The 6,899-nt window shown below is 40.1% G+C and overlaps 1 long non-coding RNA gene across 1 annotated transcript; it reads left to right on the top strand.

Moving 5' to 3' along the window:
- The first annotated feature begins 236 nt into the window (after positions 1 to 236).
- Positions 237 to 5,414, top strand: LOC130285135 (uncharacterized). The gene is made up of 3 exons (XR_008847263.1): positions 237 to 430; positions 2,743 to 2,940; positions 4,868 to 5,414. It is a non-coding gene; the product is annotated as an uncharacterized LOC130285135 (long non-coding RNA).
- Positions 5,415 to 6,899: the final 1,485 nt, after the last annotated feature.

Raw genomic sequence — 6,899 nt, 5'->3', positions numbered from 1 at the left:
GTCCTCCTGGTGGGATAGTCCCTAGTCACCTCTTCCTTCTTCAATTCTGTGATGTTTATATGTATATTTGATTGCATAGTTAATTGTATATATAGTGTCGCAGGACCTTAGGTCATGTGACTAGTGTTAATTCTATTAGAGTATGTTAAAGGACCTTCCTAGGTCATGTGTGTGGTCACATGTCTAGACCATAATTCCTTGTAAAGTGAATGACAGATGGTATGGACCAATGAGCTCAAGGCCAGCCCCTGCCCATATAAGGGAGCTGCCAGCCAATCCTCGCTCTCTTGGGTTTCTGCTCTCTCTTGTTCCTGAGCTGCAAAGCAAGCAGCATATCTCTTGTTTCCGGATTACCAGACTGAGCAGATCTGTTATATCCTTCAAGACAAGCTTAGGCCTGAAGCCTGCCAGCCTCGGCCTGAATCTAATCGTGAGTTACAATACCAATCCCCGCTAAAGCTAGCGTGACTGCTGGACCTAAACCCAATCCCCTAAATCCAGCTAAACAGCGCATATAAATCTCCTGAGCTTAAAACTCACAAGGTCCCAACCAACTGTCAGGATCCTCATAGACTCTGATTGTACAAAGGCTGTTCCAGTTTAATGTTGCATAAAACCTGCAGTAAAAGTTCCGACAGTTTTCTGAAAATCTCCGGTTGTGGACATTCATTTATTATACCTCCCTATCGCCCTTAGGACGGGTGGCGATAGGACAAGCATATACAGAGGAGCCCTCACCCTGGCGTCACGAGTGATAAGGGTTAAACAAGCACCCTTAAGTTACAGCACAGCTTCATCCCATATACCCTACACCCCCAGGCTACTACAGAAGCTATCTAAACAGTGCTAATAAGAATTGGGCCCACAACATGTTTCACAAGGGGGAGCCACACTCACCACTGAGCCCATAACAGCCCTAATGGGGCCATATTAGTTGCCTCCAGGCACCCTCCTGACTCTGTAGCTTAATAATATACTTCTGTTACCTGCTCATTGTATACTTTCTGTGGACCTCTGCTCTGTGCACAGATTACTGTGAACCACAGCACGAATCGGTGGCCAACACACCCCTTTATACATTATATACATTTATACATTGATACATTAACGTTGCATCTTCGGCTCTCCCATAAAGATACATGGAGGAGTTTGTCACCCACCTCTTCGCGCCGTGGTCTACAGTAATCTGTGCACAGAGTGGAGGTTTCTAAGGGCATCGGGAGAGCCAGTGTTCAGGGCAGGAGATTGCTGGGGTCCCAGTGGTCAGACCCCCACAATCAGACTCTTATCCATGGGATCCTATAGATAGGGGATGAGGACTTATGCACTGGAGTTACCCTTTAACCCCTTAAGGACTCAGCCCATTTTGGCCTTAAGGACTCAGACAATTAAATTTTTACGTTTTCATTTTTTCCTCCTCGCCTTCTAAAAATCATAACTCTTTTATATTTTCATCCACAGACTAGTATGAGGGCTTGTTTTTTGCGCGACCAGTTTTCCTTTGTAATGACATCACTCATTATATCATAAAATGTATGGCGCAACCAAAAAACACTATTTTTGTGGGGAAATTAAAACGAAAAACGCAATTTTGCTAATTTTGGAAGGTTTTGTTTTCACGCCGTACAATTTATGGTAAAAGTGACGTGTGCTCTTTATTCTGAGGGTCAATACGATTAAAATGATACCCATTATTATATACTTTTATATTGTTGCGCTTAAAAAAAATCACAAACTTTTTAACCAAATTAGTACGTTTATAATCCCTTTATTTTGATGACCTCTAACTTTTTTATTTTTCCGTATAAGTGGCGGTATGGGGGCTCATTTTTTGCGCCATGATCTGTACTTTTTTTTGATACCACATTTGCATATAAAAAACTTTTAATACATTTTTTATAATTTTTTTTTTAATAAAATGTATTAAAAAAAGTAGGAATTTTGGACTTTTTAAAAATTTTTTTCGTTCACGCCGTTCACCGTACGGGATCATTAACATTTTATTTTAATAGTTCGGACATTTACACACACGGCGATACCAAATATGTCTATAAAAAATGTTTTTTACGCTTTTTGGGGGTAAAATAGGAAAAAACGGACGTTTTACTTTTTATTGGGGGAGGGGATTTTTCACTTTTTTTTTACTTTAACTTTTAAATTTTTTTACATTTTTTTTTACACTTGAATAGTCCCCATAGGGGACTATTCATAGCAATACCATGATTGCTAATACTGATCTGTTCTATGTATAGGACATAGAACAGATCAGTGTTTTCGGTCATCTTCTGCTCTGGTCTGCTCGATCACAGACCAGAGCAGGAGACGCCGGGAGCCGCACGGAGGAAGGAGAGGGGACCTCCGTGCGGCGTTATGAATGATCGGATCCCCGCAGCAGCGCTGCGGGCGATCCGATCGTTCATTTAAATCGCGAACCGCCGCAGATGCCGGGATCTGTATTGATCCCGGCACCTGAGGGGTTAATGGCGGACGCCCGCGAGATCGCGGGCGTCGGCCATTGCCGGCGGGTCCCTGGCTGCGATCAGCAGCCGGGATCAGCCGCGCATTACACGGGCATCGCTCCGATGCCCGCGGTTATGCTTAGGACGTAAATGTACGTCCTGGTGCGTTAAGTACCACCTCACCAGGACGTACATTTACGTCCTGCGTCCTTAAGGGGTTAAGATATAAAAGTCAGCAGCCTTCCAAAGTATATTTCATATGGAAGCCTTTCTGACCCTTCAGGTTCACAGTATTGACATCACTCAAACCAAACACAAGGACTTCAGCGAGAAAGGTTTAAGTCAAGACGCTGCCGGCCGGGGCTGTCTCCCGAACCTCCCCAAACTTGGACTATCAAGCATTACCTGCAAGGACATCGCTATATCCACATCATCTGGAGGACAGTATGAAAAGGAGCATATCGGTACAGAGCCTTATTGGGTGAGATTCTCAAGATTGAAACTTTGAACACTAGCACAGAACATTGCATACAACATAGTACGTTTTATTATATACATAACTTTTTTAAGTCCCTATTTTTGCACTTTGAATACACTATTTATACTAATTTCTACCTTTCATATGGTAAATAGGGAACCATATATTTTTCTCATAGCAGTAAATAGGGCATCTTCTACCTTGAAAAGCGCTATGTAGTTATGTATATTATTTTTAGATCTCATATGCTGCTGATCACATTTTCTCTTTGTTTTTTTTTCCTTTTCTTTATTCAAAATACAAAAAAAAGCAAATCATCACATCCAACTTTGTCAATTTAAAAAACCCTTACCCCCCCCCCCCCCCCACCACCCTATACCCCCCAGTCCTACGTACATTAATCAATTAGATGGCAGGGAATCCGGTGGTCAGGAAACAACCACACAATATCCTCTTATGATTAATTCACTCACCTTATATAAATCCCCCTATCAGATTGTTTGTTATCTTTTAATAATTTATCTTTTAATAATCTAATAGTTACCCTTTCAATTCTACAATTCCCTTTCAACCTGTCCTCCTGATTCTCTGCCCCTTCACATCTCATAATGTCCATAACAGTGATAACCCACAATTGGGGAAAGAAAAAAAAAAACACCTCTCTAACTCTCCTCCTATTCGCTCTCCACAAAATAACCTTCTATCCATCTCATATTATTATACCATTCGAGCAATTAGGACTCCTAGGGGATATCCAATTTTTAACAATCAAACGAGCATAGAATAGCATTCTTAAACATCTTTTTTTTTTTTACTAGCTTTTATATCGCCCATTTATATCAAGTCATCACCCAAGATTGCCAACAGAGGAGAAAACTCTCCATAGTATACGTATTTGACCTGCCTTCTCTATATTACATCTATTACAATTACTTCCTCTTCTTATACCTATCCTTTCCAAAAAGCGGGGTGTATAATAGAGTTTATACACAATATTGAACTGTGTTATCCTATAATTAAAATTTGGAGATACCAAGTTAATATTTTTCCGTACAATATCCCATTTAATATCTCTAATGGTTCCGATCTCTACCTTCCATTGCTGAAAACTCTTATGAAATAGTTTATCTTTGGTTAACCTTACCAGGGTTATGTATACTGTACATACGAAATATGTTTTTTATTTTTATTTTACCCCATTATCTTATTTATTATCTCAGGATATACTGAATGTATATAACCCCTGTTACCAATAAATTCAACAAAAGTTATTTTTATACTACTGTTTTCCAACCGTCCTCCTTTAGATTAAATTCTTCTTTCAATTCTGTCCAGTCCTTGAATTTACCTCTAACCCATACATCTTTTACCCTAACACATCCCTTATCCCTAAACAAGCTTATTTTCCCTAACTTGCTCACCTCAGATATATTTAAATTGTCCATCAGTGGTGCCTCATCCATTATTCCTTTTATATCCATCTCCTTCCTAAATACCTTCCATGTTTTAACCAAACTTTTTACCATCAAAACTTTCCTCCATTTACCCTCTTCTAACTTCCCCAATTCTAAGAACTGGAAAATATCTGTAAACCTCACATCACTACCAAACAACAAAAAATCGAAGAGAGATCATTTTTTCCAATCAGTCAAAAAATTGATTTGTCCTGCTAAAAAATACTTGTATATATCCGGGAAGTCCATTCCCCCATTCTCCTGCTGGTTCACATTTGAAGTGGTCTTAGGAACACGTCTAAGGGAACGAAGTTACAATAAAGGCGGAATACAAACAAGCAGTAAACTTATATACAATCCCTTAATCTCCAATATTACAGAAACATCATTTTCAGGGTTTTGTGGGAAACAATTTGATCTAATTGTTATGACTTTCTGTTGAAATTGTCTGGTAATTTTCTTTCTTTCTTTTCTAGGACCACTTACCATTTATTACTAAAGTGAAAGGTCTATGATTATGTCTTATTGTATGTATCATTGTAAGCGAAATGTTAAGCCTGCAACGGAAGAATGCCAGACACCAGCTGAGTGAGTGGCATACTAAATCATAGCTAGCAGCATACGGCTGAGAATACGAGATGAGCGCCTGGATCGCCCACATCGCCAACAAGCACCATACAAGCAGGCTGAATGCAACATCCTGTCCTCGTAAGAGGCTGAGATTGGGAAAACAATATACAAAACATAAATGTGACAGGCATGATGTGAGAAAATACGTAATTGTTGTAAAAAAAAAGCTTAAAGGGACAGCATAGCATGAAAGACCAAAGCTATTTGCTTTATCCAATGGTATAAATAGACTGAAACTTGAATAGGTCACATTTACAAGCATTTCCGAGATCGACCTGGATATATAGGGACAAATCAAGAGTCATCATCCCACCCGGCTCCGACCCGCTCTTGTTCACTATGTTTTGTGAGTCTACAGCCAATACAATGCGAATACCTCTATTAATAAATGTTATTATCACTTGGTGGCATCGCACCCCTTCACTGGCACCAAAGATATATGCCTCCCCATCCTGAGCTACTTCTCTGGTGTAACCTAGCTCTAAGGGGCTGAAGTGTAAATGATAAATTGGGGTGCAGACTGGACAATGAGACAAAGCCCTACGATAGAGCAATTTAGCCAGGAATTATTCTGCTGATCTCTGTTGTAATCCATTAGTTGTCACAGTCTGGTGCCAAACTCCTAGGACAGTGAAAAGAGGGTTGCACTTAACTGTTGGTACTTGTAGTTCTCCTGGGGAACTCTGTGCATATGTGTCCCGGCTGATGGTATTTGGGGTGTCCTTGATAGTTGAGGCGGACACAAGTAAACAACTTGAAGGTGCAATTACTCACAATTCACTTTACTAAAGATCAGTAGAAAGCATCCAAAGTCACCCATAATGGAGACACAGTACAGAATGTAGGTTTAGGCAGACTTAGCTTTGGCTGGAGCAGGGTTTTCCCACAATTTATGCGCTGCATTCTCTCGGTAGCTGGATACAATCTGCTTTACTCACATTTTTAGTTTCACTCATGGCAGAGCTCAGAGGCAGGAAAACACATCTGCTTCTATTATTGGTACTGCAGTTCCCAATGGCAGGGTGAAGATGTGCACATGTTTCCACTTACTTCTTTCACTCACAGCACCTGCCAGCACTTGGCTTTGCAGTCATACTTTGGGCATTAACTAGGCCAATGGGTTACCCACCTCTCAGTACCATGCAACACTTACTTATGGCTATTACCAGGCTACAAAGATAATACACAGGCACTGGCTCCCTTGTGCAACAGTCTCTCTCAGACTCACAAGGCTCAATTGACAACTCAATTGAGCCCAATGGCGGGCTCATTGTGACTTGGACCAGACCTTTGCTTAACCATGTTTCTATTGCTCATGTACTTTATTGAGCACAAAATGGATTACATTTTCTTTTTGAGGAGAGCGCCAAAAGGCATGTGGAGACTTAAATTTGGTAACTTGCCCTGTCTTGATTTAAATTGATGCACCCAGCTCCACCTACAGACACTGCAGCACAATGCTGCTGGCACTGCAACATCCGATGGTAAGTCAGCACAGGGCATCATAGTGGCTTCCATTGACAGACACCTCTTCCTCCTGCACCCCACATCTAGAAACACAGTTCTTGGTGTCATCAAGGAATTACTGAAACCATGACGGAATGATTCAGTAGCTTCTAAACTGGTTTTATATTTTAAATGCCTGCCTCACCCACATGCACATTCTATTCAGCTGAGTGTGTGTATATATATATATATATATATATATATATATATATATATATATATAAATATATATATATATATATATATATATATATAAATAAATAAATATAATGTATATACAGTGGGGCAAAAAATTATTTAGTCAGACTCCAATTGTGCAAGTTCTCCCACTTAAAAAAGATGAGAGAGACCTGTAATTTTCATCATAGGTAT

Source organism: Hyla sarda, chromosome 8, assembly GCF_029499605.1.
Source record: "Hyla sarda isolate aHylSar1 chromosome 8, aHylSar1.hap1, whole genome shotgun sequence".
Classification (NCBI taxonomy): domain Eukaryota; kingdom Metazoa; phylum Chordata; class Amphibia; order Anura; family Hylidae; genus Hyla; species Hyla sarda.
This window is presented reverse-complemented; position numbering and strand designations above follow the sequence as displayed.